Source organism: Danio rerio, chromosome 4 (genome assembly GCF_052040795.2).
Source record: "Danio rerio strain M-AB ecotype USA chromosome 4, GRCz13ab, whole genome shotgun sequence".
Classification (NCBI taxonomy): Eukaryota; Metazoa; Chordata; class Actinopteri; order Cypriniformes; family Danionidae; genus Danio; species Danio rerio.
In genome coordinates, this window is record NC_141024.2 from 52867221 (window position 1) to 52887718 (window position 20498).

Below are 20498 nucleotides of genomic sequence, written 5' to 3' on the forward strand. Positions count from 1 at the left end.
AGTGAAATCTGAAGTACGGAGGTTACAAAACAGAGACTATGTTGTTTCGTTCAAGCATCTGCCTGTTTACCTAGCAAATGAAGAAATTTTAAGCAAGCTAGAGAGACGGGGAGTTTTCCCCATATCTAAAATTAAAAGAAGATTGTATCCTGGCACAAACATAGAAGATGGAACAAGGTTTGTAAAAAACAGATTTCCGGAAGAGATGGTCTCCTTACCATACAGTACCAAAATCGAGACGGCGGAAGCGCCACAGCACTTTAGAGTCATGCACACCAATCAGGTAAAAACCTGTCGACTATGCATGAGCTCAGAAAATGTGATGAAGGAACGCCCAGAATTCAGGTGCTTCAAATGTGACGAAAGGGGACATTTCGCAAGGACCTGTGAGGCCAGAAGTTTGAATTCAGCTCAGTGTTTACCGCCCCTCGCGGTGTCGCAAACTTGCGTAGAATCTGATTTCTTTTAGCTTTGTGTTGTGCATGAGCAGGTGGCCAGTGCGTTTGCTGGCCCTTCACGGTGCAGACCGTACAAGACAGCTCTATAAAAAAAGACTATAAATACTTGAAGCAGCACTGGCCTATTGGTTTCCGTAGTGTAGTGTTTATCATGTTTGCATTACACGCTAAAGGTCTCCTGTTCGAAACTGGGCGGAAGCATACAATTAGCGGACACTTTTGTCCAAAGCGACATACAATAGTGCAGGTATTCAACAAGACGAGGCAATGCTCAATTGGCTCTCTGCTCACTGGATGATCCACGATACAAGGGCATGGATCTGTCAAATGTCATGACTTGACGTTGTACGAGGATTTGACGAAAAAAATGCCCTGCAAACCTTAAAAAGCAACACCATCCCAGGACAATTCTTTTGATCCCCTTTCAGTGCACTTGCATTAAAGCCCGCGTGATGCGGCACTTTGTCAGTGCTACTGTATCATTCGGACATTGGGGCAGAGAGTTAAAGAATTCTGCCTGAGCGCACTGCCGCAGGCTCGGTTTGTCAGAAGTGGGATTCGAACCCACGCCTCCAGGGGAGACTGCGACCTGAACGCAGCGCCTTAGACCGCTCGGCCATCCTGACATGCAAGCTTGGCAGGAGCTGTCTCCTGGGAGCCACACCGCAGTACCGTGACATGGAATCTGGTGCTTCACAGCTTTCCCAGCTCCGGCTGTCCAGCTCATTGGCGCTGCAGGCAGCTAATCTGTGCTCGCCTCCTGGGGCTGTGCCTAGTTTCAATAGCCAACACTTGACAGCTGTCATTGCTTACGGCCACACCACCCTGAGGGGGCTATAGAGCAAACAGGAAGTGAGTTGGCAGCAGTAAGGAGAGAAAGGCTCTCCCCATTTTGTTTGTCTACCTTTTTGTTTATTGACCTTGAGTGTTTTTGTTTGTTTGTTTTCTTTTTGTCTTTAAAAACCACCTAACAGCAGCATTTTGCTGACTGAAGGGTGGTTATGTAGTGTGTTTTATTTTTAATCATGGACAGAATCCCCGGCAACGACATGGAAATGGAGGGACTTGCAAGAAAGGATAAAGAAAATGGGCTGGATAATAGACGGAGAGGTAAAGAAAATGGACTTGACAACAGACAAAGAGATAAATAAAATGAAGAGCCCGGCCAACGAAGAGGTGAGAAAGGTAAGGATAAGCAAGAGGTACAAAGAAGAGTATGCACAAAGGAAGCAACAGTAACTGTAGAAGTAGAAAATGTAAAAGATGCAAGAAGATTTGATATAACCAAAGCAGTCACGGAGCTGATTGGAGAAGGAAGAATGCTGGCGGTGAGACCCAAACAAACAAAGGGAGTATGAAGTAACAATGGAGACTGAAGATGACACCGAAATTTTAATAGACAATGGATTGACAATTAAAGGAGTGAAATCTGAAGTACGGAGGTTACAAAACAGAGACTATGTTGTTTCGTTCAAGCATCTGCCTGTTTACCTAGCAAATGAAGAAATTTTAAGCAAGCTAGAGAGACGGGGAGTTTTCCCCATATCTAAAATTAAAAGAAGATTGTATCCTGGCACAAACATAGAAGATGGAACAAGGTTTGTAAAAAACAGATTTCCGGAAGAGATGGTCTCCTTACCATACAGTACCAAAATCGAGACGGCGGAAGCGCCACAGCACTTTAGAGTCATGCACACCAATCAGGTAAAAACCTGTCGACTATGCATGAGCTCAGAAAATGTGATGAAGGAACGCCCAGAATTCAGGTGCTTCAAATGTGACGAAAGGGGACATTTCGCAAGGACCTGTACAGCTGTGTCGGGCCCGGATTGTAAATTGGCCCTAATACCTGCAGGGAGCTTGTCACGCTGAGTTGGCTTTGTCCGCTCGATTGACCAGCGCGTACGCCTTGTTTTATCCTTGCAGGCCTAACTTCGCTGGTGAAAGCACTTGTGGGGTTTCTGTAGTGTAGTGGTCATCACGTTCGCCTAACACGCGAAAGGTCCTCGGTTCGAAACCGAGCAGAAACAGTGCTCTTCTTTTGGCGAGAAAATGATAGCATCCACTGCCCGCACCAGCAATGATCGTCGACAGGCACCCAATCAAAAAGGGTTATCAGCTCGATTTGCCTGAAGGTTTCCGTAGTGTAGTGGTTATCACGTTCGCCTCACACGCGAAAGGTCCCCAGTTCGAAACTGGGCGGAAACAACCTCTGGCTTTTATGACAATTGTCAAATCAGGCTTCTGTTGAGTACTGAGGTTCACTGAAAACATTCTTTCTGCAGAGCGGTGTGAGGCTAGAAGTTTGAATTCAGCTCAGTCTTTACCGCCCCTCGCGGTGTCGCAAACTTGCGTAGAATCTGATTTCTTTTAGCTTTGTGTTGTGCATGAGCAGGTGGCCAGTGCGTTTGCTGGCCCTTCACGGTGCAGACCGTACAAGACAGCTCTATAAAAAAAGACTATAAATACTTGAAGCAGCACTGGCCTATTGGTTTCCGTAGTGTAGTGTTTATCATGTTTGCATTACACGCTAAAGGTCTCCTGTTCGAAACTGGGCGGAAGCATACAATTAGCGGACACTTTTGTCCAAAGCGACATACAATAGTGGAGGTATTCAACAAGACGAGGCAATGCATACGAAAAAGGGCTATTTATTCCAAGTAATTTGTTTTGTGCTCAGAGAATTTAGTGCTGGAGTAGGAGTTTCGTTTTCTTTAGGGAGAGGGATATTCACCGGGGTTCGGGTGTACTCTGAAGAGATGGGTGTTAGCTGTCGTTTGAAGGACACCGGTGTATCCGTAATCCGAGTGGGAATGGGAAGGTGATTCCACCAGCGTAGAACATTGAATGAAAACATTGTGGAAAGTGACTTTCCGTCTCTCTGCGCTGGCACCACAAGACAGTGCTCTCACCCTAACCGGAGGCTCCTGTGGTTATCACGATGGCTTTACAAGCGGAGGGTCTCCTGTTAGCCACTGGGCGGAAACATTCAGATTTGCTTTTACGCACATTCTCAATTGGCTCTCTGCTCACTGGATGATCCACGATACAAGGGCATGGATCTGTCAAATGTCATGACTTGACGTTGTACGAGGATTTGACGAAAAAAATGCCCTGCAAACCTTAAAAAGCAACACCATCCCAGGACAATTCTTTTGATCCCCTTTCAGTGCACTTGCATTAAAGCCCGCGTGATGCGGCACTTTGTCAGTGCTACTGTATCATTCGGACATGGGGGCAGAGAGTTAAAGAATTCTGCCTGAGCGCACTGCCGCAGGCTCGGTTTGTCAGAAGTGGGATTCGAACCCACGCCTCCAGGGGAGACTGCGACCTGAACGCAGCGCCTTAGACCGCTCGGCCTCCTGACATGCAAGCTTGGCAGGAGCTGTCTCCTGGGAGCCACACCGCAGTACCGTGACATGGAATCTGGTGCTTCACAGCTTGCCCAGCTCCGGCTGTCCAGCTCATTGGCGCTGCAGGCAGCTAATCTGTGCTCGCCTCCTGGGGCTGCGCCTAGTTTCAATAGCCAACACTTGACAGCTGTCATTGCTTACGGCCACACCACCCTGAGGGGGCTATAGAGCAAACAGGAAGTGAGTTGGCAGCAGTAAGGAGAGAAAGGCTCTCCCCATTTTGTTTGTCTACCTTTTTGTTTATTGACCTTGAGTGTTTTTGTTTGTTTGTTTTCTTTTTGTCTTTAAAAACCACCTAACAGCAGCATTTTGCTGACTGAAGGGTGGTTATGTAGTGTGTTTTATTTTTAATCATGGACAGAATCCCCGGCAACGACATGGAAATGGAGGGACTTGCAAGAAAGGATAAAGAAAATGGGCTGGATAATAGACGGAGAGGTAAAGAAAATGGACTTGACAACAGACAAAGAGATAAATAAAATGAAGAGCCCGGCCAACGAAGAGGTGAGAAAGGTAAGGATAAGCAAGAGGTACAAAGAAGAGTATGCACAAAGGAAGCAACAGTAACTGTAGAAGTAGAAAATGTAAAAGATGCAAGAAGATTTGATATAACCAAAGCAGTCACGGAGCTGATTGGAGAAGGAAGAATGCTGGCGGTGAGACCCAAACAAACAAAGGGAGTATGAAGTAACAATGGAGACTGAAGATGACACCGAAATTTTAATAGACAATGGATTGACAATTAAAGGAGTGAAATCTGAAGTACGGAGGTTACAAAACAGAGACTATGTTGTTTCGTTCAAGCATCTGCCTGTTTACCTAGCAAATGAAGAAATTTTAAGCAAGCTAGAGAGACGGGGAGTTTTCCCCATATCTAAAATTAAAAGAAGATTGTATCCTGGCACAAACATAGAAGATGGAACAAGGTTTGTAAAAAACAGATTTCCGGAAGAGATGGTCTCCTTACCATACAGTACCAAAATCGAGACGGCGGAAGCGCCACAGCACTTTAGAGTCATGCACACCAATCAGGTAAAAACCTGTCGACTATGCATGAGCTCAGAAAATGTGATGAAGGAACGCCCAGAATTCAGGTGCTTCAAATGTGACGAAAGGGGACATTTCGCAAGGACCTGTGAGGCCAGAAGTTTGAATTAAGCTCAGTGTTTACCGCCCCTCGCGGTGTCGCAAACTTGCGTAGAATCTGATTTCTTTTAGCTTTGTGTTGTGCATGAGCAGGTGGCCAGTGCGTTTGCTGGCCCTTCACGGTGCAGACCGTACAAGACAGCTCTATAAAAAAAGACTATAAATACTTGAAGCAGCACTGGCCTATTGGTTTCCGTAGTGTAGTGTTTATCATGTTTGCATTACACGCTAAAGGTCTCCTGTTCGAAACTGGGCGGAAGCATACAATTAGCGGACACTTTTGTCCAAAGCGACATACAATAGTGCAGGTATTCAACAAGACGAGGCAATGCTCAATTGGCTCTCTGCTCACTGGATGATCCACGATACAAGGGCATGGATCTGTCAAATGTCATGACTTGACGTTGTACGAGGATTTGACGAAAAAAATGCCCTGCAAACCTTAAAAAGCAACACCATCCCAGGACAATTCTTTTGATCCCCTTTCAGTGCACTTGCATTAAAGCCCGCGTGATGCGGCACTTTGTCAGTGCTACTGTATCATTCGGACATTGGGGCAGAGAGTTAAAGAATTCTGCCTGAGCGCACTGCCGCAGGCTCGGTTTGTCAGAAGTGGGATTCGAACCCACGCCTCCAGGGGAGACTGCGACCTGAACGCAGCGCCTTAGACCGCTCGGCCATCCTGACATGCAAGCTTGGCAGGAGCTGTCTCCTGGGAGCCACACCGCAGTACCGTGACATGGAATCTGGTGCTTCACAGCTTGCCCAGCTCCGGCTGTCCAGCTCATTGGCGCTGCAGGCAGCTAATCTGTGCTCGCCTCCTGGGGCTGCGCCTAGTTTCAATAGCCAACACTTGACAGCTGTCATTGCTTACGGCCACACCACCCTGAGGGGGCTATAGAGCAAACAGGAAGTGAGTTGGCAGCAGTAAGGAGAGAAAGGCTCTCCCCATTTTGTTTGTCTACCTTTTTGTTTATTGACCTTGAGTGTTTTTGTTTGTTTGTTTTCTTTTTGTCTTTAAAAACCACCTAACAGCAGCATTTTGCTGACTGAAGGGTGGTTATGTAGTGTGTTTTATTTTTAATCATGGACAGAATCCCCGGCAACGACATGGAAATGGAGGGACTTGCAAGAAAGGATAAAGAAAATGGGCTGGATAATAGACGGAGAGGTAAAGAAAATGGACTTGACAACAGACAAAGAGATAAATAAAATGAAGAGCCCGGCCAACGAAGAGGTGAGAAAGGTAAGGATAAGCAAGAGGTACAAAGAAGAGTATGCACAAAGGAAGCAACAGTAACTGTAGAAGTAGAAAATGTAAAAGATGCAAGAAGATTTGATATAACCAAAGCAGTCACGGAGCTGATTGGAGAAGGAAGAATGCTGGCGGTGAGACCCAAACAAACAAAGGGAGTATGAAGTAACAATGGAGACTGAAGATGACACCGAAATTTTAATAGACAATGGATTGACAATTAAAGGAGTGAAATCTGAAGTACGGAGGTTACAAAACAGAGACTATGTTGTTTCGTTCAAGCATCTGCCTGTTTACCTAGCAAATGAAGAAATTTTAAGCAAGCTAGAGAGACGGGGAGTTTTCCCCATATCTAAAATTAAAAGAAGATTGTATCCTGGCACAAACATAGAAGATGGAACAAGGTTTGTAAAAAACAGATTTCCGGAAGAGATGGTCTCCTTACCATACAGTACCAAAATCGAGACGGCGGAAGCGCCACAGCACTTTAGAGTCATGCACACCAATCAGGTAAAAACCTGTCGACTATGCATGAGCTCAGAAAATGTGATGAAGGAACGCCCAGAATTCAGGTGCTTCAAATGTGACGAAAGGGGACATTTCGCAAGGACCTGTACAGCTGTGTCGGGCCCGGATTGTAAATTGGCCCTAATACCTGCAGGGAGCTTGTCACGCTGAGTTGGCTTTGTCCGCTCGATTGACCAGCGCGTACGCCTTGTTTTATCCTTGCAGGCCTAACTTCGCTGGTGAAAGCACTTGTGGGGTTTCTGTAGTGTAGTGGTCATCACGTTCGCCTAACACGCGAAAGGTCCTCGGTTCGAAACCGAGCAGAAACAGTGCTCTTCTTTTGGCGAGAAAATGATAGCATCCACTGCCCGCACCAGCAATGATCGTCGACAGGCACCCAATCAAAAAGGGTTATCAGCTCGATTTGCCTGAAGGTTTCCGTAGTGTAGTGGTTATCACGTTCGCCTCACACGCGAAAGGTCACCAGTTCGAAACTGGGCGGAAACAACCTCTGGCTTTCATGACAATTGTCAAATCAGGCTTCTGTTGAGTACTGAGGTTCACTGAAAACATTCTTTCTGCAGAGCGGTGTGAGGCTAGAAGTTTGAATTCAGCTCAGTCTTTACCGCCCCTCGCGGTGTCGCAAACTTGCGTAGAATCTGATTTCTTTTAGCTTTGTGTTGTGCATGAGCAGGTGGCCAGTGCGTTTGCTGGCCCTTCACGGTGCAGACCGTACAAGACAGCTCTATAAAAAAAGACTATAAATACTTGAAGCAGCACTGGCCTATTGGTTTCCGTAGTGTAGTGTTTATCATGTTTGCATTACACGCTAAAGGTCTCCTGTTCGAAACTGGGCGGAAGCATACAATTAGCGGACACTTTTGTCCAAAGCGACATACAATAGTGGAGGTATTCAACAAGACGAGGCAATGCATACGAAAAAGGGCTATTTATTCCAAGTAATTTGTTTTGTGCTCAGAGAATTTAGTGCTGGAGTAGGAGTTTCGTTTTCTTTAGGGAGAGGGATATTCACCGGGGTTCGGGTGTACTCTGAAGAGATGGGTGTTAGCTGTCGTTTGAAGGACACCGGTGTATCCGTAATCCGAGTGGGAATGGGAAGGTGATTCCACCAGCGTAGAACATTGAATGAAAACATTGTGGAAAGTGACTTTCCGTCTCTCTGCGCTGGCACCACAAGACAGTGCTCTCACCCTAACCGGAGGCTCCTGTGGTTATCACGATGGCTTTACAAGCGGAGGGTCTCCTGTTAGCCACTGGGCGGAAACATTCAGATTTGCTTTTACGCACATTCTCAATTGGCTCTCTGCTCACTGGATGATCCACGATACAAGGGCATGGATCTGTCAAATGTCATGACTTGACGTTGTACGAGGATTTGACGAAAAAAATGCCCTGCAAACCTTAAAAAGCAACACCATCCCAGGACAATTCTTTTGATCCCCTTTCAGTGCACTTGCATTAAAGCCCGCGTGATGCGGCACTTTGTCAGTGCTACTGTATCATTCGGACATGGGGGCAGAGAGTTAAAGAATTCTGCCTGAGCGCACTGCCGCAGGCTCGGTTTGTCAGAAGTGGGATTCGAACCCACGCCTCCAGGGGAGACTGCGACCTGAACGCAGCGCCTTAGACCGCTCGGCCATCCTGACATGCAAGCTTGGCAGGAGCTGTCTCCTGGGAGCCACACCGCAGTACCGTGACATGGAATCTGGTGCTTCACAGCTTGCCCAGCTCCGGCTGTCCAGCTCATTGGCGCTGCAGGCAGCTAATCTGTGCTCGCCTCCTGGGGCTGCGCCTAGTTTCAATAGCCAACACTTGACAGCTGTCATTGCTTACGGCCACACCACCCTGAGGGGGCTATAGAGCAAACAGGAAGTGAGTTGGCAGCAGTAAGGAGAGAAAGGCTCTCCCCATTTTGTTTGTCTACCTTTTTGTTTATTGACCTTGAGTGTTTTTGTTTGTTTGTTTTCTTTTTGTCTTTAAAAACCACCTAACAGCAGCATTTTGCTGACTGAAGGGTGGTTATGTAGTGTGTTTTATTTTTAATCATGGACAGAATCCCCGGCAACGACATGGAAATGGAGGGACTTGCAAGAAAGGATAAAGAAAATGGGCTGGATAATAGACGGAGAGGTAAAGAAAATGGACTTGACAACAGACAAAGAGATAAATAAAATGAAGAGCCCGGCCAACGAAGAGGTGAGAAAGGTAAGGATAAGCAAGAGGTACAAAGAAGAGTATGCACAAAGGAAGCAACAGTAACTGTAGAAGTAGAAAATGTAAAAGATGCAAGAAGATTTGATATAACCAAAGCAGTCACGGAGCTGATTGGAGAAGGAAGAATGCTGGCGGTGAGACCCAAACAAACAAAGGGAGTATGAAGTAACAATGGAGACTGAAGATGACACCGAAATTTTAATAGACAATGGATTGACAATTAAAGGAGTGAAATCTGAAGTACGGAGGTTACAAAACAGAGACTATGTTGTTTCGTTCAAGCATCTGCCTGTTTACCTAGCAAATGAAGAAATTTTAAGCAAGCTAGAGAGACGGGGAGTTTTCCCCATATCTAAAATTAAAAGAAGATTGTATCCTGGCACAAACATAGAAGATGGAACAAGGTTTGTAAAAAACAGATTTCCGGAAGAGATGGTCTCCTTACCATACAGTACCAAAATCGAGACGGCGGAAGCGCCACAGCACTTTAGAGTCATGCACACCAATCAGGTAAAAACCTGTCGACTATGCATGAGCTCAGAAAATGTGATGAAGGAACGCCCAGAATTCAGGTGCTTCAAATGTGACGAAAGGGGACATTTCGCAAGGACCTGTACAGCTGTGTCGGGCCCGGATTGTAAATTGGCCCTAATACCTGCAGGGAGCTTGTCACGCTGAGTTGGCTTTGTCCGCTCGATTGACCAGCGCGTACGCCTTGTTTTATCCTTGCAGGCCTAACTTCGCTGGTGAAAGCACTTGTGGGGTTTCTGTAGTGTAGTGGTCATCACGTTCGCCTAACACGCGAAAGGTCCTCGGTTCGAAACCGAGCAGAAACAGTGCTCTTCTTTTGGCGAGAAAATGATAGCATCCACTGCCCGCACCAGCAATGATCGTCGACAGGCACCCAATCAAAAAGGGTTATCAGCTCGATTTGCCTGAAGGTTTCCGTAGTGTAGTGGTTATCACGTTCGCCTCACACGCGAAAGGTCCCCAGTTCGAAACTGGGCGGAAACAACCTCTGGCTTTCATGACAATTGTCAAATCAGGCTTCTGTTGAGTACTGAGGTTCACTGAAAACATTCTTTCTGCAGAGCGGTGTGAGGCTAGAAGTTTGAATTCAGCTCAGTCTTTACCGCCCCTCGCGGTGTCGCAAACTTGCGTAGAATCTGATTTCTTTTAGCTTTGTGTTGTGCATGAGCAGGTGGCCAGTGCGTTTGCTGGCCCTTCACGGTGCAGACCGTACAAGACAGCTCTATAAAAAAAGACTATAAATACTTGAAGCAGCACTGGCCTATTGGTTTCCGTAGTGTAGTGTTTATCATGTTTGCATTACACGCTAAAGGTCTCCTGTTCGAAACTGGGCGGAAGCATACAATTAGCGGACACTTTTGTCCAAAGCGACATACAATAGTGGAGGTATTCAACAAGACGAGGCAATGCATACGAAAAAGGGCTATTTATTCCAAGTAATTTGTTTTGTGCTCAGAGAATTTAGTGCTGGAGTAGGAGTTTCGTTTTCTTTAGGGAGAGGGATATTCACCGGGGTTCGGGTGTACTCTGAAGAGATGGGTGTTAGCTGTCGTTTGAAGGACACCGGTGTATCCGTAATCCGAGTGGGAATGGGAAGGTGATTCCACCAGCGTAGAACATTGAATGAAAACATTGTGGAAAGTGACTTTCCGTCTCTCTGCGCTGGCACCACAAGACAGTGCTCTCACCCTAACCGGAGGCTCCTGTGGTTATCACGATGGCTTTACAAGCGGAGGGTCTCCTGTTAGCCACTGGGCGGAAACATTCAGATTTGCTTTTACGCACATTCTCAATTGGCTCTCTGCTCACTGGATGATCCACGATACAAGGGCATGGATCTGTCAAATGTCATGACTTGACGTTGTACGAGGATTTGACGAAAAAAATGCCCTGCAAACCTTAAAAAGCAACACCATCCCAGGACAATTCTTTTGATCCCCTTTCAGTGCACTTGCATTAAAGCCCGCGTGATGCGGCACTTTGTCAGTGCTACTGTATCATTCGGACATGGGGGCAGAGAGTTAAAGAATTCTGCCTGAGCGCACTGCCGCAGGCTCGGTTTGTCAGAAGTGGGATTCGAACCCACGCCTCCAGGGGAGACTGCGACCTGAACGCAGCGCCTTAGACCGCTCGGCCATCCTGACATGCAAGCTTGGCAGGAGCTGTCTCCTGGGAGCCACACCGCAGTACCGTGACATGGAATCTGGTGCTTCACAGCTTGCCCAGCTCCGGCTGTCCAGCTCATTGGCGCTGCAGGCAGCTAATCTGTGCTCGCCTCCTGGGGCTGCGCCTAGTTTCAATAGCCAACACTTGACAGCTGTCATTGCTTACGGCCACACCACCCTGAGGGGGCTATAGAGCAAACAGGAAGTGAGTTGGCAGCAGTAAGGAGAGAAAGGCTCTCCCCATTTTGTTTGTCTACCTTTTTGTTTATTGACCTTGAGTGTTTTTGTTTGTTTGTTTTCTTTTTGTCTTTAAAAACCACCTAACAGCAGCATTTTGCTGACTGAAGGGTGGTTATGTAGTGTGTTTTATTTTTAATCATGGACAGAATCCCCGGCAACGACATGGAAATGGAGGGACTTGCAAGAAAGGATAAAGAAAATGGGCTGGATAATAGACGGAGAGGTAAAGAAAATGGACTTGACAACAGACAAAGAGATAAATAAAATGAAGAGCCCGGCCAACGAAGAGGTGAGAAAGGTAAGGATAAGCAAGAGGTACAAAGAAGAGTATGCACAAAGGAAGCAACAGTAACTGTAGAAGTAGAAAATGTAAAAGATGCAAGAAGATTTGATATAACCAAAGCAGTCACGGAGCTGATTGGAGAAGGAAGAATGCTGGCGGTGAGACCCAAACAAACAAAGGGAGTATGAAGTAACAATGGAGACTGAAGATGACACCGAAATTTTAATAGACAATGGATTGACAATTAAAGGAGTGAAATCTGAAGTACGGAGGTTACAAAACAGAGACTATGTTGTTTCGTTCAAGCATCTGCCTGTTTACCTAGCAAATGAAGAAATTTTAAGCAAGCTAGAGAGACGGGGAGTTTTCCCCATATCTAAAATTAAAAGAAGATTGTATCCTGGCACAAACATAGAAGATGGAACAAGGTTTGTAAAAAACAGATTTCCGGAAGAGATGGTCTCCTTACCATACAGTACCAAAATCGAGACGGCGGAAGCGCCACAGCACTTTAGAGTCATGCACACCAATCAGGTAAAAACCTGTCGACTATGCATGAGCTCAGAAAATGTGATGAAGGAACGCCCAGAATTCAGGTGCTTCAAATGTGACGAAAGGGGACATTTCGCAAGGACCTGTACAGCTGTGTCGGGCCCGGATTGTAAATTGGCCCTAATACCTGCAGGGAGCTTGTCACGCTGAGTTGGCTTTGTCCGCTCGATTGACCAGCGCGTACGCCTTGTTTTATCCTTGCAGGCCTAACTTCGCTGGTGAAAGCACTTGTGGGGTTTCTGTAGTGTAGTGGTCATCACGTTCGCCTAACACGCGAAAGGTCCTCGGTTCGAAACCGAGCAGAAACAGTGCTCTTCTTTTGGCGAGAAAATGATAGCATCCACTGCCCGCACCAGCAATGATCGTCGACAGGCACCCAATCAAAAAGGGTTATCAGCTCGATTTGCCTGAAGGTTTCCGTAGTGTAGTGGTTATCACGTTCGCCTCACACGCGAAAGGTCCCCAGTTCGAAACTGGGCGGAAACAACCTCTGTCTTTTATGACAATTGTCAAATCAGGCTTCTGTTGAGTACTGAGGTTCACTGAAAACATTCTTTCTGCAGAGCGGTGTGAGGCTAGAAGTTTGAATTCAGCTCAGTCTTTACCGCCCCTCGCGGTGTCGCAAACTTGCGTAGAATCTGATTTCTTTTAGCTTTGTGTTGTGCATGAGCAGGTGGCCAGTGCGTTTGCTGGCCCTTCACGGTGCAGACCGTACAAGACAGCTCTATAAAAAAAGACTATAAATACTTGAAGCAGCACTGGCCTATTGGTTTCCGTAGTGTAGTGTTTATCATGTTTGCATTACACGCTAAAGGTCTCCTGTTCGAAACTGGGCGGAAGCATACAATTAGCGGACACTTTTGTCCAAAGCGACATACAATAGTGGAGGTATTCAACAAGACGAGGCAATGCATACGAAAAAGGGCTATTTATTCCAAGTAATTTGTTTTGTGCTCAGAGAATTTAGTGCTGGAGTAGGAGTTTCGTTTTCTTTAGGGAGAGGGATATTCACCGGGGTTCGGGTGTACTCTGAAGAGATGGGTGTTAGCTGTCGTTTGAAGGACACCGGTGTATCCGTAATCCGAGTGGGAATGGGAAGGTGATTCCACCAGCGTAGAACATTGAATGAAAACATTGTGGAAAGTGACTTTCCGTCTCTCTGCGCTGGCACCACAAGACAGTGCTCTCACCCTAACCGGAGGCTCCTGTGGTTATCACGATGGCTTTACAAGCGGAGGGTCTCCTGTTAGCCACTGGGCGGAAACATTCAGATTTGCTTTTACGCACATTCTCAATTGGCTCTCTGCTCACTGGATGATCCACGATACAAGGGCATGGATCTGTCAAATGTCATGACTTGACGTTGTACGAGGATTTGACGAAAAAAATGCCCTGCAAACCTTAAAAAGCAACACCATCCCAGGACAATTCTTTTGATCCCCTTTCAGTGCACTTGCATTAAAGCCCGCGTGATGCGGCACTTTGTCAGTGCTACTGTATCATTCGGACATGGGGGCAGAGAGTTAAAGAATTCTGCCTGAGCGCACTGCCGCAGGCTCGGTTTGTCAGAAGTGGGATTCGAACCCACGCCTCCAGGGGAGACTGCGACCTGAACGCAGCGCCTTAGACCGCTCGGCCATCCTGACATGCAAGCTTGGCAGGAGCTGTCTCCTGGGAGCCACACCGCAGTACCGTGACATGGAATCTGGTGCTTCACAGCTTGCCCAGCTCCGGCTGTCCAGCTCATTGGCGCTGCAGGCAGCTAATCTGTGCTCGCCTCCTGGGGCTGCGCCTAGTTTCAATAGCCAACACTTGACAGCTGTCATTGCTTACGGCCACACCACCCTGAGGGGGCTATAGAGCAAACAGGAAGTGAGTTGGCAGCAGTAAGGAGAGAAAGGCTCTCCCCATTTTGTTTGTCTACCTTTTTGTTTATTGACCTTGAGTGTTTTTGTTTGTTTGTTTTCTTTTTGTCTTTAAAAACCACCTAACAGCAGCATTTTGCTGACTGAAGGGTGGTTATGTAGTGTGTTTTATTTTTAATCATGGACAGAATCCCCGGCAACGACATGGAAATGGAGGGACTTGCAAGAAAGGATAAAGAAAATGGGCTGGATAATAGACGGAGAGGTAAAGAAAATGGACTTGACAACAGACAAAGAGATAAATAAAATGAAGAGCCCGGCCAACGAAGAGGTGAGAAAGGTAAGGATAAGCAAGAGGTACAAAGAAGAGTATGCACAAAGGAAGCAACAGTAACTGTAGAAGTAGAAAATGTAAAAGATGCAAGAAGATTTGATATAACCAAAGCAGTCACGGAGCTGATTGGAGAAGGAAGAATGCTGGCGGTGAGACCCAAACAAACAAAGGGAGTATGAAGTAACAATGGAGACTGAAGATGACACCGAAATTTTAATAGACAATGGATTGACAATTAAAGGAGTGAAATCTGAAGTACGGAGGTTACAAAACAGAGACTATGTTGTTTCGTTCAAGCATCTGCCTGTTTACCTAGCAAATGAAGAAATTTTAAGCAAGCTAGAGAGACGGGGAGTTTTCCCCATATCTAAAATTAAAAGAAGATTGTATCCTGGCACAAACATAGAAGATGGAACAAGGTTTGTAAAAAACAGATTTCCGGAAGAGATGGTCTCCTTACCATACAGTACCAAAATCGAGACGGCGGAAGCGCCACAGCACTTTAGAGTCATGCACACCAATCAGGTAAAAACCTGTCGACTATGCATGAGCTCAGAAAATGTGATGAAGGAACGCCCAGAATTCAGGTGCTTCAAATGTGACGAAAGGGGACATTTCGCAAGGACCTGTACAGCTGTGTCGGGCCCGGATTGTAAATTGGCCCTAATACCTGCAGGGAGCTTGTCACGCTGAGTTGGCTTTGTCCGCTCGATTGACCAGCGCGTACGCCTTGTTTTATCCTTGCAGGCCTAACTTCGCTGGTGAAAGCACTTGTGGGGTTTCTGTAGTGTAGTGGTCATCACGTTCGCCTAACACGCGAAAGGTCCTCGGTTCGAAACCGAGCAGAAACAGTGCTCTTCTTTTGGCGAGAAAATGATAGCATCCACTGCCCGCACCAGCAATGATCGTCGACAGGCACCCAATCAAAAAGGGTTATCAGCTCGATTTGCCTGAAGGTTTCCGTAGTGTAGTGGTTATCACGTTCGCCTCACACGCGAAAGGTCCCCAGTTCGAAACTGGGCGGAAACAACCTCTGGCTTTTATGACAATTGTCAAATCAGGCTTCTGTTGAGTACTGAGGTTCACTGAAAACATTCTTTCTGCAGAGCGGTGTGAGGCTAGAAGTTTGAATTCAGCTCAGTCTTTACCGCCCCTCGCGGTGTCGCAAACTTGCGTAGAATCTGATTTCTTTTAGCTTTGTGTTGTGCATGAGCAGGTGGCCAGTGCGTTTGCTGGCCCTTCACGGTGCAGACCGTACAAGACAGCTCTATAAAAAAAGACTATAAATACTTGAAGCAGCACTGGCCTATTGGTTTCCGTAGTGTAGTGTTTATCATGTTTGCATTACACGCTAAAGGTCTCCTGTTCGAAACTGGGCGGAAGCATACAATTAGCGGACACTTTTGTCCAAAGCGACATACAATAGTGGAGGTATTCAACAAGACGAGGCAATGCATACGAAAAAGGGCTATTTATTCCAAGTAATTTGTTTTGTGCTCAGAGAATTTAGTGCTGGAGTAGGAGTTTCGTTTTCTTTAGGGAGAGGGATATTCACCGGGGTTCGGGTGTACTCTGAAGAGATGGGTGTTAGCTGTCGTTTGAAGGACACCGGTGTATCCGTAATCCGAGTGGGAATGGGAAGGTGATTCCACCAGCGTAGAACATTGAATGAAAACATTGTGGAAAGTGACTTTCCGTCTCTCTGCGCTGGCACCACAAGACAGTGCTCTCACCCTAACCGGAGGCTCCTGTGGTTATCACGATGGCTTTACAAGCGGAGGGTCTCCTGTTAGCCACTGGGCGGAAACATTCAGATTTGCTTTTACGCACATTCTCAATTGGCTCTCTGCTCACTGGATGATCCACGATACAAGGGCATGGATCTGTCAAATGTCATGACTTGACGTTGTACGAGGATTTGACGAAAAAAATGCCCTGCAAACCTTAAAAAGCAACACCATCCCAGGACAATTCTTTTGATCCCCTTTCAGTGCACTTGCATTAAAGCCCGCGTGATGCGGCACTTTGTCAGTGCTACTGTATCATTCGGACATGGGGGCAGAGAGTTAAAGAATTCTGCCTGAGCGCACTGCCGCAGGCTCGGTTTGTCAGAAGTGGGATTCGAACCCACGCCTCCAGGGGAGACTGCGACCTGAACGCAGCGCCTTAGACCGCTCGGCCATCCTGACATGCAAGCTTGGCAGGAGCTGTCTCCTGGGAGCCACACCGCAGTACCGTGACATGGAATCTGGTGCTTCACAGCTTGCCCAGCTCCGGCTGTCCAGCTCATTGGCGCTGCAGGCAGCTAATCTGTGCTCGCCTCCTGGGGCTGCGCCTAGTTTCAATAGCCAACACTTGACAGCTGTCATTGCTTACGGCCACACCACCCTGAGGGGGCTATAGAGCAAACAGGAAGTGAGTTGGCAGCAGTAAGGAGAGAAAGGCTCTCCCCATTTTGTTTGTCTACCTTTTTGTTTATTGACCTTGAGTGTTTTTGTTTGTTTGTTTTCTTTTTGTCTTTAAAAACCACCTAACAGCAGCATTTTGCTGACTGAAGGGTGGTTATGTAGTGTGTTTTATTTTTAATCATGGACAGAATCCCCGGCAACGACATGGAAATGGAGGGACTTGCAAGAAAGGATAAAGAAAATGGGCTGGATAATAGACGGAGAGGTAAAGAAAATGGACTTGACAACAGACAAAGAGATAAATAAAATGAAGAGCCCGGCCAACGAAGAGGTGAGAAAGGTAAGGATAAGCAAGAGGTACAAAGAAGAGTATGCACAAAGGAAGCAACAGTAACTGTAGAAGTAGAAAATGTAAAAGATGCAAGAAGATTTGATATAACCAAAGCAGTCACGGAGCTGATTGGAGAAGGAAGAATGCTGGCGGTGAGACCCAAACAAACAAAGGGAGTATGAAGTAACAATGGAGACTGAAGATGACACCGAAATTTTAATAGACAATGGATTGACAATTAAAGGAGTGAAATCTGAAGTACGGAGGTTACAAAACAGAGACTATGTTGTTTCGTTCAAGCATCTGCCTGTTTACCTAGCAAATGAAGAAATTTTAAGCAAGCTAGAGAGACGGGGAGTTTTCCCCATATCTAAAATTAAAAGAAGATTGTATCCTGGCACAAACATAGAAGATGGAACAAGGTTTGTAAAAAACAGATTTCCGGAAGAGATGGTCTCCTTACCATACAGTACCAAAATCGAGACGGCGGAAGCGCCACAGCACTTTAGAGTCATGCACACCAATCAGGTAAAAACCTGTCGACTATGCATGAGCTCAGAAAATGTGATGAAGGAACGCCCAGAATTCAGGTGCTTCAAATGTGACGAAAGGGGACATTTCGCAAGGACCTGTACAGCTGTGTCGGGCCCGGATTGTAAATTGGCCCTAATACCTGCAGGGAGCTTGTCACGCTGAGTTGGCTTTGTCCGCTCGATTGACCAGCGCGTACGCCTTGTTTTATCCTTGCAGGCCTAACTTCGCTGGTGAAAGCACTTGTGGGGTTTCTGTAGTGTAGTGGTCATCACGTTCGCCTAACACGCGAAAGGTCCTCGGTTCGAAACCGAGCAGAAACAGTGCTCTTCTTTTGGCGAGAAAATGATAGCATCCACTGCCCGCACCAGCAATGATCGTCGACAGGCACCCAATCAAAAAGGGTTATCAGCTCGATTTGCCTGAAGGTTTCCGTAGTGTAGTGGTTATCACGTTCGCCTCACACGCGAAAGGTCCCCAGTTCGAAACTGGGCGGAAACAACCTCTGGCTTTTATGACAATTGTCAAATCAGGCTTCTGTTGAGTACTGAGGTTCACTGAAAACATTCTTTCTGCAGAGCGGTGTGAGGCTAGAAGTTTGAATTCAGCTCAGTCTTTACCGCCCCTCGCGGTGTCGCAAACTTGCGTAGAATCTGATTTCTTTTAGCTTTGTGTTGTGCATGAGCAGGTGGCCAGTGCGTTTGCTGGCCCTTCACGGTGCAGACCGTACAAGACAGCTCTATAAAAAAAGACTATAAATACTTGAAGCAGCACTGGCCTATTGGTTTCCGTAGTGTAGTGTTTATCATGTTTGCATTACACGCTAAAGGTCTCCTGTTCGAAACTGGGCGGAAGCATACAATTAGCGGACACTTTTGTCCAAAGCGACATACAATAGTGGAGGTATTCAACAAGACGAGGCAATGCATACGAAAAAGGGCTATTTATTCCAAGTAATTTGTTTTGTGCTCAGAGAATTTAGTGCTGGAGTAGGAGTTTCGTTTTCTTTAGGGAGAGGGATATTCACCGGGGTTCGGGTGTACTCTGAAGAGATGGGTGTTAGCTGTCGTTTGAAGGACACCGGTGTATCCGTAATCCGAGTGGGAATGGGAAGGTGATTCCACCAGCGTAGAACATTGAATGAAAACATTGTGGAAAGTGACTTTCCGTCTCTCTGCGCTGGCACCACAAGACAGTGCTCTCACCCTAACCGGAGGCTCCTGTGGTTATCACGATGGCTTTACAAGCGGAGGGTCTCCTGTTAGCCACTGGGCGGAAACATTCAGATTTGCTTTTACGCACATTCTCAATTGGCTCTCTGCTCACTGGATGATCCACGATACAAGGGCATGGATCTGTCAAATGTCATGACTTGACGTTGTACGAGGATTTGACGAAAAAAATGCCCTGCAAACCTTAAAAAGCAACACCATCCCAGGACAATTCTTTTGATCCCCTTTCAGTGCACTTGCATTAAAGCCCGCGTGATGCGGCACTTTGTCAGTGCTACTGTATCATTCGGACATGGGGGCAGAGAGTTAAAGAATTCTGCCTGAGCGCACTGCCGCAGGCTCGGTTTGTCAGAAGTGGGATTCGAACCCACGCCTCCAGGGGAGACTGCGACCTGAACGCAGCGCCTTAGACCGCTCGGCCATCCTGACATGCAAGCTTGGCAGGAGCTGTCTCCTGGGAGCCACACCGCAGTACCGTGACATGGAATCTGGTGCTTCACAGCTTGCCCAGCTCCGGCTGTCCAGCTCATTGGCGCTGCAGGCAGCTAATCTGTGCTCGCCTCCTGGGGCTGCGCCTAGTTTCAATAGCCAACACTTGACAGCTGTCATTGCTTACGGCCACACCACCCTGAGGGGGCTATAGAGCAAACAGGAAGTGAGTTGGCAGCAGTAAGGAGAGAAAGGCTCTCCCCATTTTGTTTGTCTACCTTTTTGTTTATTGACCTTGAGTGTTTTTGTTTGTTTGTTTTCTTTTTGTCTTTAAAAACCACCTAACAGCAGCATTTTGCTGACTGAAGGGTGGTTATGTAGTGTGTTTTATTTTTAATCATGGACAGAATCCCCGGCAACGACATGGAAATGGAGGGACTTGCAAGAAAGGATAAAGAAAATGGGCTGGATAATAGACGGAGAGGTAAAGAAAATGGACTTGACAACAGACAAAGAGATAAATAAAATGAAGAGCCCGGCCAACGAAGAGGTGAGAAAGGTAAGGATAAGCAAGAGGTACAAAGAAGAGTATGCACAAAGGAAGCAACAGTAACTGTAGAAGTAGAAAATGTAAAAGATGCAAGAAGATTTGATATAACCAAAGCAGTCACGGAGCTGATTGGAGAAGGAAGAATGCTGGCGGTGAGACCCAAACAAACAAAGGGAGTATGAAGTAACAATGGAGACTGAAGATGACACCGAAATTTTAATAGACAATGGATTGACAATTAAAGGAGTGAAATCTGAAGTACGGAGGTTACAAAACAGAGACTATGTTGTTTCGTTCAAGCATCTGCCTGTTTACCTAGCAAATGAAGAAATTTTAAGCAAGCTAGAGAGACGGGGAGTTTTCCCCATATCTAAAATTAAAAGAAGATTGTATCCTGGCACAAACATAGAAGATGGAACAAGGTTTGTAAAAAACAGATTTCCGGAAGAGATGGTCTCCTTACCATACAGTACCAAAATCGAGACGGCGGAAGCGCCACAGCACTTTAGAGTCATGCACACCAATCAGGTAAAA

General features: G+C 46.5%; 2 protein-coding genes and 18 non-coding genes across 20 annotated transcripts in view; 12 read left to right on the forward strand and 8 right to left on the reverse strand.

Annotated features, from left to right (window-relative positions):
• LOC137491225 (uncharacterized) overlaps positions 1 to 20498 on the reverse strand; it is a 481743-nt gene that overhangs the window by 277732 nt on the left and 183513 nt on the right. The window lies entirely within an intron of this gene.
• The window catches only part of LOC137490924 (uncharacterized), a 671652-nt gene that overhangs the window by 25351 nt on the left and 625803 nt on the right, over positions 1 to 20498 (forward strand). The gene's annotated exons all lie outside the window — the stretch shown is intronic.
• trnal-cag (transfer RNA leucine (anticodon CAG)) lies at positions 1002 to 1084 on the reverse strand. Its single transcript has one exon. It is a non-coding gene; the product is annotated as a tRNA-Leu (tRNA).
• trnav-aac (transfer RNA valine (anticodon AAC)) lies at positions 2416 to 2488 on the forward strand. Its single transcript has one exon. It is a non-coding gene; the product is annotated as a tRNA-Val (tRNA).
• Positions 2594 to 2666, forward strand: trnav-cac (transfer RNA valine (anticodon CAC)). Its single transcript has one exon. It is a non-coding gene; the product is annotated as a tRNA-Val (tRNA).
• trnal-cag (transfer RNA leucine (anticodon CAG)) lies at positions 5622 to 5704 on the reverse strand. Its single transcript has one exon. It is a non-coding gene; the product is annotated as a tRNA-Leu (tRNA).
• On the forward strand, positions 7036 to 7108 carry trnav-aac (transfer RNA valine (anticodon AAC)). The gene has a single exon. It is a non-coding gene; the product is annotated as a tRNA-Val (tRNA).
• On the reverse strand, positions 8364 to 8446 carry trnal-cag (transfer RNA leucine (anticodon CAG)). The gene has a single exon. It is a non-coding gene; the product is annotated as a tRNA-Leu (tRNA).
• trnav-aac (transfer RNA valine (anticodon AAC)) lies at positions 9778 to 9850 on the forward strand. Its single transcript has one exon. It is a non-coding gene; the product is annotated as a tRNA-Val (tRNA).
• On the forward strand, positions 9956 to 10028 carry trnav-cac (transfer RNA valine (anticodon CAC)). The gene has a single exon. It is a non-coding gene; the product is annotated as a tRNA-Val (tRNA).
• Positions 11106 to 11188, reverse strand: trnal-cag (transfer RNA leucine (anticodon CAG)). The gene has a single exon. It is a non-coding gene; the product is annotated as a tRNA-Leu (tRNA).
• trnav-aac (transfer RNA valine (anticodon AAC)) lies at positions 12520 to 12592 on the forward strand. Its single transcript has one exon. It is a non-coding gene; the product is annotated as a tRNA-Val (tRNA).
• On the forward strand, positions 12698 to 12770 carry trnav-cac (transfer RNA valine (anticodon CAC)). Its single transcript has one exon. It is a non-coding gene; the product is annotated as a tRNA-Val (tRNA).
• Positions 13848 to 13930, reverse strand: trnal-cag (transfer RNA leucine (anticodon CAG)). Its single transcript has one exon. It is a non-coding gene; the product is annotated as a tRNA-Leu (tRNA).
• trnav-aac (transfer RNA valine (anticodon AAC)) lies at positions 15262 to 15334 on the forward strand. Its single transcript has one exon. It is a non-coding gene; the product is annotated as a tRNA-Val (tRNA).
• trnav-cac (transfer RNA valine (anticodon CAC)) lies at positions 15440 to 15512 on the forward strand. Its single transcript has one exon. It is a non-coding gene; the product is annotated as a tRNA-Val (tRNA).
• On the reverse strand, positions 16590 to 16672 carry trnal-cag (transfer RNA leucine (anticodon CAG)). Its single transcript has one exon. It is a non-coding gene; the product is annotated as a tRNA-Leu (tRNA).
• On the forward strand, positions 18004 to 18076 carry trnav-aac (transfer RNA valine (anticodon AAC)). Its single transcript has one exon. It is a non-coding gene; the product is annotated as a tRNA-Val (tRNA).
• trnav-cac (transfer RNA valine (anticodon CAC)) lies at positions 18182 to 18254 on the forward strand. The gene has a single exon. It is a non-coding gene; the product is annotated as a tRNA-Val (tRNA).
• On the reverse strand, positions 19332 to 19414 carry trnal-cag (transfer RNA leucine (anticodon CAG)). The gene has a single exon. It is a non-coding gene; the product is annotated as a tRNA-Leu (tRNA).